This window comes from Acanthaster planci, linkage group LG14, assembly GCF_054643075.1.
Source record: "Acanthaster planci isolate LZ-2023a linkage group LG14, COTS_SCS, whole genome shotgun sequence".
Lineage (NCBI taxonomy): Eukaryota > Metazoa > Echinodermata > Asteroidea > Valvatida > Acanthasteridae > Acanthaster > Acanthaster planci.
Window position 1 is genome coordinate 14,254,601 of NC_141790.1, and position 14,139 is coordinate 14,268,739.

The 14,139-nt window shown below is 40.8% G+C and overlaps 1 protein-coding gene across 3 annotated transcripts in view; it reads right to left on the minus strand.

The window, feature by feature from the left end:
* Positions 1 to 13,631, minus strand: part of LOC110981663 (muscleblind-like protein 3) — a 158,929-nt gene extending 145,298 nt beyond the window's left edge. For 2 of the 3 annotated variants that reach the window (XM_087145439.1, XM_087145425.1), the window contains exon 1: positions 13,380 to 13,631. The gene's annotated coding sequence lies outside the window, so the exon portion shown is untranslated. Of the gene's footprint in view, positions 1 to 2,862; positions 2,884 to 13,379 lie in introns of those variants that run through there. The other variant, XM_087145426.1, reaches the window with a different exon arrangement.
* Between the last annotated feature and the right edge of the window lie 508 nt (positions 13,632 to 14,139).

The window sequence follows — 14,139 nt, forward strand, 5'->3', positions numbered from 1 at the left end:
CCTGTTGTTTGTCACAATGCTGGCGCTGGTGCACTATTCAAAGATCACCGAAATACATCCAAGTCTTTCTCTGTATCTCATTGTCTCTCTCTAAGGACCTGACAAACAAAAAACAACACCAGAGCTGCCAACTGTTCTACTGTTTACTCTTTCTTTGATAAGCCTTTTGAGAGGAAACGTAATTTGAGTACCGCAAACATCACCGTGTGGTCCTGCACTGGAGGGGATTTGCAAACAAAAAAAAACTCAACCTGAAGCTTCCGGTGTTTATTATTATTGTTCTTTTTTTCTCCTCACTAAATGTTCCTGACAACTTTCTCAACTTAAATCAGCGATTCCAGGGGTCATGCGGGTTGCTCGGTAACGGGTGACCACGCAGGGTATGCCGAGGCATGCCGCACGTTGTCTTGTCTGCCGGGAAACAGCTGAAACCTAAACTCACGGCGGCGTCTCCCCAAGCTCCCAAACAACCCCGACTCCGAACTTTGGACCTGAATTTTGTTTGTCCTCATGATACGGCGGCAATCTCACACACTGGATGGCAGGGATCTCAATGAACTCTTGATTTGTAATGTCATCACGGCCCTTCCCCTGACCAGGCCGGATCAAAGACCGCTCTTTGGGGGGAGCTCGCAAGTGGGTTATGCAAATAAGCAGGCATATTTAGAGGGTCAAAGGTCGGCTACGGGCACTTAAGTGAGACCCCCCTGCCCTCCACATGGGGGAGGGTTCTGTGAAACATGATGCAGCAGGGATAATTACAAGGTTCTGGCCCTAACAGTACAGTGAATAAAACTCCTGCTCAGGCTGGACAGCAGTGGGCATGGATTAGTCAAGTGTAGGCAAACGTGACTCGGACCACGTTTGTGTGACTGTGTGTGGCAGTATAGCTGCTATTGTTATCGATGCTCAAAGCTCGTCATCATGTGACAATTACAGTCATTTTCAAACATCATCTTTATCTGTTCTTTGGGCTGTCTCTTCAAATGTTACCAAAATAGATTTACGTGTACTTTGTACCGTACATTACGTTCACATTAATCAATATTTAATTTGTCACCAAAAGCAGTTACAAACCACAACACAATGTGTACAAAAAGTCTCAGACAAAGCAAACATTTTCCCTTTTTAAAAATAATTCCACTCCGATGACGTTTTTTGGTTGCAGATATAAAATCTGAAAGCTACATTGTACTTCTGTGATTGATATTTATTATCTTCTCCACAATACTTTCATTATACAATGCATGTTATTCTCAGCTCAATTTCTGAAACCATACATATAGATGAACCTTAACAAACTGATACGCAGCTGCTTGTACCAGAGCACGTACACGTACAACCCAGTCAATATTAGGGTTGGTTTCAAACTCAAATTATGGCTCGTAACTTCCAATACCGACAAATTCCAAACCTTAACAATATTAAATGTGTGTACCCTTTATGATAAGAGTGCACAAACCTAAAGGTACCCCATAACAATACAGGCTGGTGACAGAAAATTTTAAATTCACCAGGAGTGGTGAATCACCAGCGTGTCGAAGGCCAATCGGAACCGGAGCGGGCAGAAAGGAATGCACAGAAAAGTGCAGGTACACGTGTACATTATGTGTGTACACAACATGCATACTATATTCAGCAAAGCCACCTGCTGCAGCGGATGCCATTGTGACAACACAGGAAAAAGAGCCACGCAGGGAAAAGACTGGAGGGGGGGAAAAAAAAGAGCTCAAATTGTAAGCAGCGGACAAATCCTTTAAACCGCTGGGTCTGATGATTGAAGGTTGGACGAGGGCCACCATTGGCTCACACAACTGGTCAGGAATACAGTCAGTCGTCCCCAAACATACAGTACATGTAATTTCCAATTATTTTTACATCTACAGGTGTACTGTATATGTACATGTGCTTGTTCATAATGAATACATAACAATGTGTTGCCAGCATGTTGATTCATCAACAACACACTCTAATGTTGCCAATAAGACACTGGCAGGCAAAAACATGCACTTGTATGGTATAATGGTCCATGAACACGGCTGGTGCAAAAATGAGTCTGATGATACATTCAGGGCACCCAATACCGGTACTTTATGGAATAATTTCAATCATCAATAAAAGCAGTAACGTCTTTGAGCAGGTATGGTATTTGGACGAACATATGCTGGTGAGACCGGCAGACAATGTGAAAGCTTGGATAACGCACGCACAGACAAATTAATGACCAGAAGTGTAATTTATTCCTTGTAAATCACTCGCAAGGTGGCAGGGCATTCATGCCCACCCAAGATTTTATCAGAAACCACTGTGACGAGAGAGACAAGAACAATTAGTTGGGCATTCGGTAAACACTCCACAGTGCAAGCGTTCTTGATCCTCCGCAGTAGAGTAAATCAAAGATGCGTGATCTGCAAGAAGATCATGGGGGGAGGGAGGACGGAGGAGAGAGATGGTGAGAAAGTTGTTGAGGACTCCAAACTTCAAAATTCACTACTTTCAGAGTCATATCTTGAAAGTAAACGAGGAACAAGGAAGACGGGTCAAACAACAAAAGTTGTACATATGCTTGCAAAAAGTGGGCGACAATTCACACAATTTATTCTTTTTATCTTGAAACTAGGGTTTTCAGTAAGTTTAACCAACTGTAAAAAGGTCCCAAAGAAAGAAAGACGAAAATGATGAGAGCAGAAGCTGACTCCTAACTCATGAAGTCTGGCTTATAATCAACATACAGGTACAATGTACATGTATCTGTACTTTGCCTAGCCCCACCTCAGTACCAATCTACCGGAAGGAAGGTGAGATGGCATGTTCTGCAGGTGCGTGAACATCAGAAAATGCAGGCAAATCAAAATGGCTAACCTTGTTCTTGAATGTTCTGCCAGTGCAAATAGATTCAGCCACGTTTCAGCTGTGGATTTAAAACTTGTGAACACAAAAGGACCGACACCACACAATGGCTTGTCTGTGGAGAGCTCAAATCAATGGCGGACCTGAACCTTGTCTTCTCATTTAAAAATTGTGTTCAGTGATAAGGATCATTATGAATTGCTTGGCACATGTATGCGAGTGTATGTACATGTACGTGACTTGGACCATCATGAGCTTCAACAGTTCTTGCACTTTGGAATGGTATCCTTTTGGCACTGATAGCATTTCAGGGACCAAAATGCCATTATTTTGAAGTCAAGTGGGACATTTAACATTTGCAATCTTATCGGCTGATTTCAGACATGCAAAAAACAACTAATCACTTGTTCATAAATTTACACTCTTTAAATGTGCACATTGAAATGTGCCAACTTTGCCGTATTTCTTTGCTAATTACAGACGACAAAGTTGGGTTAGTGTTGATACTCATTCAAAACAAAGGAATCATCCAATTTTCAATCAATTTATCACACCACTTAAAATTCTGCTCCAGATGAGTATGCCCATAAAATTACTCAGAAGTCATGAATACATTTAAAACAACAGGTACTAGTACAAGCAGAAATGCTGTTTCTTTTGAAGTTTTAAGGTGTAGTTAACTTGGTACATGATGGTTAGCTTCTAAACAAACTGCAGAGATTGCACCCGTTGCGAGAGACAACCATCAAAAGTAGTAACGTCTTAGCAACTTGTGCCTGTGCACATCTGATGATATAATTGATCTTTCATTTTTATGACACAGCAGACCAAAACGTTATTTCAGTGTCAAGTTCCTGGTACCTGCATTCATAAGGTAAACTTGCAGCAAACTTACATTGAAAGGTACGAGACAATAGTTGAATAGAATGAATGGTCAGTCACACTGCAAAATCATCACTAGCCAGGAGGCACATGTGCATGTACACACACATAAAAGAAAAAAAACCAAAACAGGAAAAAAAAAAATTGTAACTAAAAACAAATACCAACACATCAATGTAACAAGTACCAACACAAGCTCGTCAATTAACTTTTGTAAGATGGAAAAAAAATGACCAACAAGGTCAATGACATAAGGCAGTAAAGTCGAATGTCCTCTTGGCCTCTAAAGTGCTCTGGTTAAAACACTCTGAATTTACCATGAAAAAACATATGAAATATTTCTTATGGTTTTGAGAAAGGATGTTGTCTTCCAAGAAATGAATGCTAAAAATGGACTGTAGCAAGACACCCACACCTTTGTAAAGCAGGATTTCACACACATGCTCATGCAGACAGCTTGTTTTGTTCAAGCCACATTTTTGAATGTACATGTATCAAGTACCGTTCATAAATTTAATTCCATCAAAAGTTACTGCCTGCTAATTCCCAATAGTTCAAAAAAGGACACACACACAAATGAACCTGACATGAAAGTGTCCCCAGCATGAAACGAGTTGAGAAATTCTGTGGCACGGATATGACAGGAACTGCCCTGAAATGAACTCCACAAACACATTTGGAACTTTTTCAGGGAAACGAATATTTTCATTTCTGGGTGTCACCGTCTGCACATCCTCCAAATCTAGGCCAACGAGGTTGTTTTCACACAGACATGAGTGAAGCTACACAAGCTACAATGCTACAGAAAGTGGGCCGAGCTGATTACAGTGCCAGTACAGGGAGATGGAGGATTTCAACCATTGTTTGGAAACGGAACGAACTTTACACAGAATAAGTCTTGTGACGCATGAACTCTCCACATTGATCTCTCATCACAACATAAATTCTTTTGTTGTTAGCAGAAGTATAAATCCATCAAGCAATTCCCAGGATGTAAAATTACCAGTTGCTTGGACCTTTAAGCACAAATTCATTTTGGTGACTTCGTTGTCCATTGGCAACCAAACTGTGGTGTGCAACTGTGCATTCTTTTTCAAATCGAGCTAAAGACAGGACCCGTCTCCATAACCCCGTTAAGGCGTGTCCAGCAATCTTCAGAATGGGAATTTCCATGTTACACTTTTGTGAAGCAACTCCGTTTGGAAGGCCTGTGTACTCTTTCCACACTACCAGATAAAAGCTTCAGCGAGTGGATGGAGTCTCGTAAGCTGCATTCAAGGAATGCTTCAAGGACATACGTGCAAGTCACTTGATTGAAACTAGGGATATCTGCACGTTGTTCACGAATGCATAACTCATGTTAATGATAACACATACATGTAATTCACGACATTGGATGAACCTTTCCGGTCAACGTCATAAGACCTTGCACGCAGATGGCTTCTTCATCACAGGAATCATTTTGTTAGTGATAAACCCAACATGCTAGCGAGATGGCTAGTCTTCCCAATGATTCTACTCATGATGAAAGCTCAAAAATGTCACGGAATAGCCATTACCACGGCACCTTGAACCTGCACCTTCACTTAAAATCATTGCCAAAGGCTCTAGGCTGATGCAAACATCCGAGGGATTCGGATGGAATGCCAATCGCAGGCAGACCACAGAGGTTCCCTTAGTAGTGATGGAGAAATATAATCAGCAGAGGCAGGAAACTGACCAGCTTTAATAAACAGAGTTGTAAAAATTATAACAATACTCCTATTCTCCAACAAAATCAATATTGATAACAAAAGAAATTCACATTCATTGCCGACTTCCCCGGAAGATTGTCTTAACGTTTCCATAGACCCACTAAAAGATTTAGAATGAGGCCTGTCATTTAGTCAGGTGCTTTCGACACAAACTGAATCAAATGCACAGGGATCCTTGATACACCAGCGCATTTCAGGTACATGTGCTTGGCCATGATGATCATCATCTTACTCAATTTAATACAGAATAATAATTTAACTGCTAGATTTTTTTTGGGGGGGGGCTCATGCACATGTTTATTCTAAACATTACGGCTTCCTTCGACCACCAAATGAACTCTACCGGTATGCTTAGACCCAGAATATTTCTTCTAGACCTAACTTGATTCTTGGGTCTGTGCCTTTTCCCCAAGTCATTCCTTAATTTGTCATCAAATCAATTTTTTCCCCCAGATATGCCAAGCTGATAAACTACCTTCTGGAGATGGTTCAATATGCATGGAAGCATGCCTTGTGCAAGCACAGGCCTACCTCTCTCAGTCATAGGCCATGAATTCTTGGGACGGACGGTAGCAAAAAGGGAATGTCGCCAAATTAACAAAGTCACCTGAGGAGAGACCCAATGCACCGTCAAGTAAGTCATTGTGTCTGTGTTTTGATTGGGCGAGCTCTTTCTCCCCGCCCCTTACTTCTGCATCCCTGAACACCAATGGCAGGTTGGGCAATTGGCTCAAAGAGCATTGTCCAGAAACTGGTTTTCTGAAGGTGAGGGGGGGGGGAGAGACAGCTCAAGAACCAAAGCAGTGAAATAGGGATTACAAGACAACAAAAATGAAGGCCATAAACGTATGTCAAGTCTACCTGAGGATAAATGCTAGAAGCAACGTTACTTTATGCATTCTGTGCCATCTTAACTTACTTCTCTGTTTTGTTGTGTGTGAATGCTATTAATCTTGCATTATTAAATCATATCAAGGGAAAAAAGCTGGGGAACTTACAAGTGAGCAATAATCCAACTACCGTATAATGCAGACATGACCGATGGCTTTAAAGAAGACAGAAAATTTAAATGTAGTTGTATATTATGTTGTATGAGTGAATATTAAGAAAATACAACTGAGGACTGTTTTGAATTCTTAGGAATAATCTGATAAAATCTGGGGGGAAATGTGTAATTCCTGTGTTGGGAATAAGATAATCGTGACGATTACTTAGAGTACTTTGATAAGAGTCTCCCTTTAATGCAAGATGGGACACCAACTCACCGACAGCATAATTTCCAGACTTGGCTAGTTGGCAATGAACGTGCCATCATGGTTAAGTAGCAATCGTCAATAAAGGGTCTAACCATGACCACAGCCCTTCCGTGGGCTGCTGCTGCCGCCGCAGCTACCGCCTCTGCCTGTCGCCCTTGCTGCCGCGGCGAGGTGAAGTCAGTGGGAAAAACCCCTGCCTGCTCAGGTGGAAACTATTCCAGACAGTTGAGCAGACGCAACGCCTTTACCCATGATGACAATGCGCTCGCATTAATATGCTCAGTGCTCCCGGCTAGGAAAACATGAAATACATGTACATTTGTGGAAGGCCTTGTCTGCCGATTCTACTTTTCTTAACCACAGCAAACCTCAAGCAATGTTTATGTAGGCCTGTTTTTGCTTTGTGCATACGGGGGCAAGAACATCAACCCTGTTTCATTTCTGTCTCATCATGTACAGGTTTGAATAAAACAAAAGAATCTTACCCCAAAGACGTAGGTCCTAATACTTTTCTCTATCTTCACGAAACGTCTATTTCCATGCACCTTTAATTTATAATCAGCTGATGTGGCATTCACTTTTAGAGCAGTGCCAATCAGAGAAAGAAAAAAAACTTCTAGACAGAAAACAGCCTGATTAATATTCTTTACACTACCTGTCAACAGATCTTTCAGAATTCTACCTTGGTTTACAAGCAAGTAGAAACTATTCAACTTGGTCCTTGATAAACAAATCACTGTCAGTGCCATTTCACGTTTACGAGAACAAATCTCCCTTTTGCCTCAAATACAATGTATCAGTATGGTCTCTTTTATTCAGACTGCCGACGTTTTACCAAGCACTGGGTAATAAAAAAATTATAATTTATATGGGACATAAGGTATGAAAAAAAGGAGTTTTGGTTGAACTGTCTGGGCTGGTCTTAAAAAACATGTACTTGAAGTGTAAATTGACATGTACAATGCACTGGTAATGCATAAAACATTACGTTTGCACATGTGAACAGCAATATGCACTTTGGTCCAGTGATCACTTGCTTGTTTACCAGCAAAGAAAGGCTGACCGAACTTCTCTGTCAGGAGGTAAATCTCTCGCAAGGGGAGGAGCATGGCATTAACCTGTTTTCCATCTGCGCTTCTTTTGGTGATCAAGATTTACCGGTACATGTGGCATGTGTAACAACTCAAATGGCACTCGAGTTGGAAGTGATACCTGTGACACTCTCGATGCGCTGAATTAATGTTTCTATTTGTATTCAGCGGCCATATTCAGAATAATTTATGCACATGGGCGCTCTGTAAGAATGGAAATGTACAGAGCCTCTACTGAGGGGTGAGACTTTCCTAGCATACTACTTGGGAAATGTACACTGTACATGTACATGTACATGTACCTACTACTGTGAGAACACTTTCATGGGGGGCGGCAACTCTCAATTTTAGTTATTTCCACCGTACAGTAACAAGCACTGAGTGCTGTGTTGCAACAGAAAAAAAGGGTACAGCTTTTCTACTGTAGTGTACATGTACATGTATGTGCTGCTGTTGATGTGTGGTTTACCAATTCAGGTGGAGCTTAGAATGGAAATGACTCAACCATGGGTGTGCACATGTCAGCAGCAATGTAAACAACATCTCACATGTGATTGCTTCAACTTGCACAGCGCCCTCAAGCGCGTACGCATCATGAACTTGTACGCTTGAGGATGATCCTTTGCAGGGTTTCAGTTTCCTTGCAGTTCTCCTGTTTCTTTAACAAACAAATTCAAAACATGTTCCTACTGTTTCGGCACAATTTAAATGTGACTACTTCATCATTCATTAATGCTGCCACGTTCTCTATTTTGGACAATGTTAGGGAAGAAATACTGGTACATGTACATTGTAATAAACCTTTTGCGAGTTAAATTTGAATAAAATCTCGTACACTATGTTATCTGATTGCATAGAAATGCAACAATTTGAATACCCCAGACTAAAGACACTGTTGCTATACCTCTTGATTCAGAGCAAGTTTTTGCAAAGCAACCACCATCTCTGGAATGGACTGGTTCCTTTGTGCCATTCTTATCCGTTGAGAACAGTGTATTGTTGCAAGGCGTTTCTTATGTAACTAAGCAAAAGCTTGCCCCGAATCACGAGGTATAGCAACAGTGGTTTTAGTATGGAGAATTCATGCTGTTATGTTCACGTGAATTTAAATAACTCAGTGTACCAGATTTTATTCAAATTTAACTCGCAAATGGCTTATTCAACACAAAGTTGTGATTTCCCTTTTTTTCACAAAAAGTACAAGCTCTTATGTGTACATGTATTTTGGAATTCTTAATTCTGTGCATAAGTGACTGAAGTTACTTGTCACAGTCAAACAAGGCAATGTTGCTCTAGCTGGATGCCCAATATCAAAGCTATACCTATTTTGTACAGCATACATACACATAGGCCTACACCCTAATTGTACCCGGAATGAATACCAGCCTACCTGAAGTGCAGCAATCTACTGGTAATTACCCACTGGGACCTTGAACACTGTGTTTTCATACAGCCATCAAGCACAAATTAAAACATTGATTGCATGTAAAATATGACAAGGCCAACCACATATGCCTGGCACACCCATGGGTGAAAACGGATAACCTTGTAACACAGAGGGACAGAAAAAAAAGAGGAATGGGTAATCCTGGCACAAATGCGGCAAGGCAACAGATGCTTGAAGTGAACATCAATAAACAGGGTTTGAAATGACAGTGGGCAAACACTAGACAATGTGTCAAAATTGCCACTGATACTTTGTTCTTGATTTGGAATCGGTTTCGTATTGTTCAGGTTTCACTCTGCAATGTGGCCACTGAGTTTGTTAGTTGCGTTACTCTGCAGAAGACACATTATGTGCCAATGTTGCCATGAACAATACTACCGTTTTATAGGAATAGTCATGTTTTGGAAACCATCAAATTGAGTTCCCTCAACAACAAACCCATCCACTTTGAAAGACTAAAATGACCGAGGAAGTTCTCTTTGCCAACACATGAAAAGGCTTCCTCCCATTTGCATCCATCATCAAGGACAGCAATATCCTTACTGTTTCAGGGTTGTATCTGTTATTGGGTGTGACTGTTCACCACAGAAATTATTCTCGTACTTCTAGACTTCAGTGTTGTTGGTGCTGGCCATCTCCATGGTGGGGGAAAAACCACACTGTGGGTCTTAGTCTGTGTCAAGCTGTAACTTAAGACTGGGTGTAACCAGTTAAGCCAAAAAATAACTCACGATACTTCAAAGACCTACGTCATACATGTACATGCAGTTACTGCTCCATCCCAGCTAATGCAAACAAAATAACTCGGTTGACCTTTCACTTCAAAAATGCTGAACTCTGATCCCGGGCTTTATTCCTGTAAATCATAAACACATGTATCATAAAGATGGTACACAACAGGTACCATGGCAACGAAACAAATGAAGATCAATTGTAATCATCTCTAACGATGGCTTGATTTATGGCTGATGTAATGCACAATTTAAAGGTGCATATTGGGAGAGGTTATTTTCCTACAAGACTGCCTAGTGGAGGGTCTCACAGGTAATTTCAAGAAAAGTGCCGTCTGTATTTTGGTGACAAATGACACTCAGTGATAACACTTAGAGTTCAATTGATTATCCTACCATGGCCAGTTTCCTGGATTTGCCATTTCTGTTTCTCCAGACTATATTTTGCTGGCAATACTCCCTGGCAGTACATGTATGACGTCAAAGAGTTTTTGTACCACTTGGGACTTGACAGAGTGACACACTTTCCAAAGACATCTGGTGATCTAATTCTTAACAGTGCTGGTACATTTCCTCCAATCCAAATTGCACAACTGGGCAACAGGCCGTTCCAAGGAAATCTACAATTGTGAACTGAAGATTCTACACGCATGTATACCAGAACACTGCTGAGGTAACACGGTACATGGTACCTTTTAAAAATTGTGTCTAGTTCAAATAATCATAACACTGACCAGTATAAACATTTACGATAACAGGTCTATGATTAACCATCTACATGTAACTGTTCATCTAAAATAACGTTTCATTTCACAACATCCACAGGGTCAGTACACAGTTTTTGGCGTGTATACCACAAACTTGTTCTGCCAATTCCTCTGCCTCTTAAAAGTCACTCCTACAGATAACAAGCCCCTGTAGTGACAACTTTATGTTGTAATAATTTCCCCCACATCCAGCTGTTTGCCCTTGAGGGCCCCTTGTCTGAGCCTGAGGCCCTCACACCCCACCCAAGGGACCTTTAGCCTAAAATCATAAATAACAGTCAGCCTCTAAACAAGGAATTCCCAAGAATTCCTGCATATCACTGGAAGATAGTAGACCTCACCAGACAAACAGAAATCTACGACCTGTCTATGAAGTATCCTATGCTTCAAGGAACACCTTGGGTGAGACCATGGACCAACAAACAAGTGGTTGAACCACAGAGAAAGGAATTGACACTTGCAGACTTTGCTACCACCAAAATCAAATTATGGCTATTTTTGTGCACACGGTTTCCTCATTAAATACAATACAGTAGGCTTTCCTTTCTGGTCTCCAGACCTTGGCATGATTATCAAGCTCCCCTATATATTCTGCTGAGTCTACAGAATTGTCTGTGGCTTGGGTGCTGTCCCTTACTTCAGGAAATTGTGAAAGTCAGTGCCATACCAGTCTGGGTGTACGGCAGCCTACCACATGGCTCCTATATTTATCAGCCACTCAGTGCATGTGAGGTCAGCAGGGTCGGGGAGTTTAGAATTTGTGGAACTAGTTTGTTCCAGTCAAAATAATTGTAGACATCAATGACATGGGTGGCATGGTCTACTAAATTTACTTGAACGGAAGTTTCAAAAGCAAGGACGTACAAATAACAAGCTAAATGGAGACACACGATTCTTTTAATTTGTGGCTCTTGTAATACAACATAGTCCACACAGCATTTCCATGAGCACCCTGTAACAGACTTTTAAACTTTTCTGCCGTGAATAATAAACCTAGCTAAGGATTGTATTTGAAAGAGACCGGAGGACTATATGATTATTTGTGAGAAAAATGAAACCGAAGATAAAAATGGCTGAACAACTAAATGCCTCGGTATTCCTAAAAATCTTCAATGAAGGTCACAGACACTACACTGCACTACCAATGTCGTTTTCACATTTTCCTTTCCTCTTGTCCAGTATCCTAGCACAACAACAGAAAATGACAACAAAGAGAAAAATCCAGTTCCGGCCTTGAACAGATCTGCATAACAACAGGGCCCCAAGCACCAGCCTCACTCAGAGACCAACAGACAGGATGGCTGGTACATGTACTACTATTCAACATTCTTCGCGGGGATCTATAGTCTGGCCCAATTGCCAAATTTTCCCATGGTCGACCTTGGCAGGAGAAAAAAAAATTCTTAAAACCGCAGTCTTGCTATTATTGGAATTCATAACTCGTAGACATGAAGAAAGGAATGCATGGAATAAAATCTATGCTTTCAAGGGGGGATGTGTATAAAATCAAACATACATTTCACTGGTTTACCAACATTTGGTTTTTATTGTTGCTTTATTTTCTCTGATGTACAAATACAACAGTTGAGGGACGTTTTAAAAAGATGAAAAGAACCACAAGACCATATCTGACTGTAAAATTTTCTCATCATACTAGCCTAGTAACTATTAAACAGTGTAAACTGAATCTGCATCGATTCCAGACAGGCCCCATCCCCATCCTACAGACACACAGAATATTCAAACACAAATAGTGTACGTTATATATAAATTGATGTCAGAAAAGCATGACAGTAAAAGGTTAATGAGGTCATTATTGGTATCTGATTATTATTTCAATATGATGTTTTTTCTGTTTAATTCTTTTTGTTGTTTTGGGGGTTTTTGTTTAGTTTTGCCGGTAACTAGTGGCAGCCTGTGAGTCTTTGCTTGGACAGAAACAAAACAAGTCTCAAACATCATATAAAAATTTAATGTATTGTCTTAAGCAAAAATGAAAAACAGAACAGATGACCATACTGTTAAGTAACATTAACCACCAACACTTAAATGACCCATCATATTAAAAAGGCCTAGTTTTTTTAGGCCTAGTACTACAGTTTATGTAGCAACGGAATAAATTTAGTGACAAATATTTGTAACACTGCCTACTGGTAGTTCTATTTGAAATCCATTTTAAAGAATTTTATTGGGAACACAAACAAACAGTCCTAGCCTATCATAATCTTCAGCTTGCTCTTTTGGTGTCACTGACTCCATCATCCATCGAAATGTGTTATGACTGGTGTCTCTGTTTACAAAATCCATAAATCTAATCTCCCCTAACCCTCCTTGATTAAGGAATTACGTAACCCACTTGGGCACTACTATGAGGAATGTAAGAGAGCTTATCCCGTTGTGGGCAAACATGCGAGAACCATCATCGATTTTGTCCTTAGCTGACCCGCTATGTCTACATAAACACAGAGGACACGGGCGAGCAGACGAAACGAGTGCGGGCGGGCGACCATGTAAATGAGTGTTTGGTGGGACTACCGTTACATGAAAATATATACGAGAAGTGCCGAAATTCCCCTCCATAAATGCACAACTAAAACTTACCCCGTCGATGTCACACACTTGTTTCAGCGCTTCCTGACACGCTGACAGTGACTTGGGTGACTCGTACAATCGAGGGCGGTTTCCTAGGTGAATACTGCGGGCAGTTCGTGGCGGTTTTTCGAAGCAGAAATGCGGCTTTTTTGGAGCAAAACACGACAGCTATGCGTGCGCTAACCCTGAACTACACGCACATGCACGTATACTGCAGTACCGAACACCGTCCGTGCATGGTGCGTGCTTTCCCAAACGAAACCACCTCCATTCAATGCAACCAACAGACGGGTGACTAGAGATTGGGAACACGACGCATGCGTATGGCGCCAATAGCATGCAGCAGGTTGATTTTTCTTCGGCGTTAAAGGGACACTTTAGATTTCTTTTATTTGAAAAAAATCCTACACTTTTGTACAGGTTAAATCTAGAACGATTCCCATATAGTGTGTGATGGGGAAAAGTGCGCCCCCAAAATCAAAACAAGTAAAGTTTCTCAAGCTAAGTGATATAACTTAGAAAAAATAATACCCAACAAGACGGGGAGAAAATAAACTTAGAAACACAACCACCTTAACTTTTGTGGGTCCAAGGTTGGTTGTTAATTGTAGTCTGGTAACTGGGATAGTTTCTAGTAATGTATTACATGTACTTTTATGTATACATCTTATTATTATTTGCAAATTTGAATGTGTTCGGTCTTTGGACCATTCTATTCAAATACTTGATGCATAAATAAATCAGGATAAACCTTCACCAATAATAAATG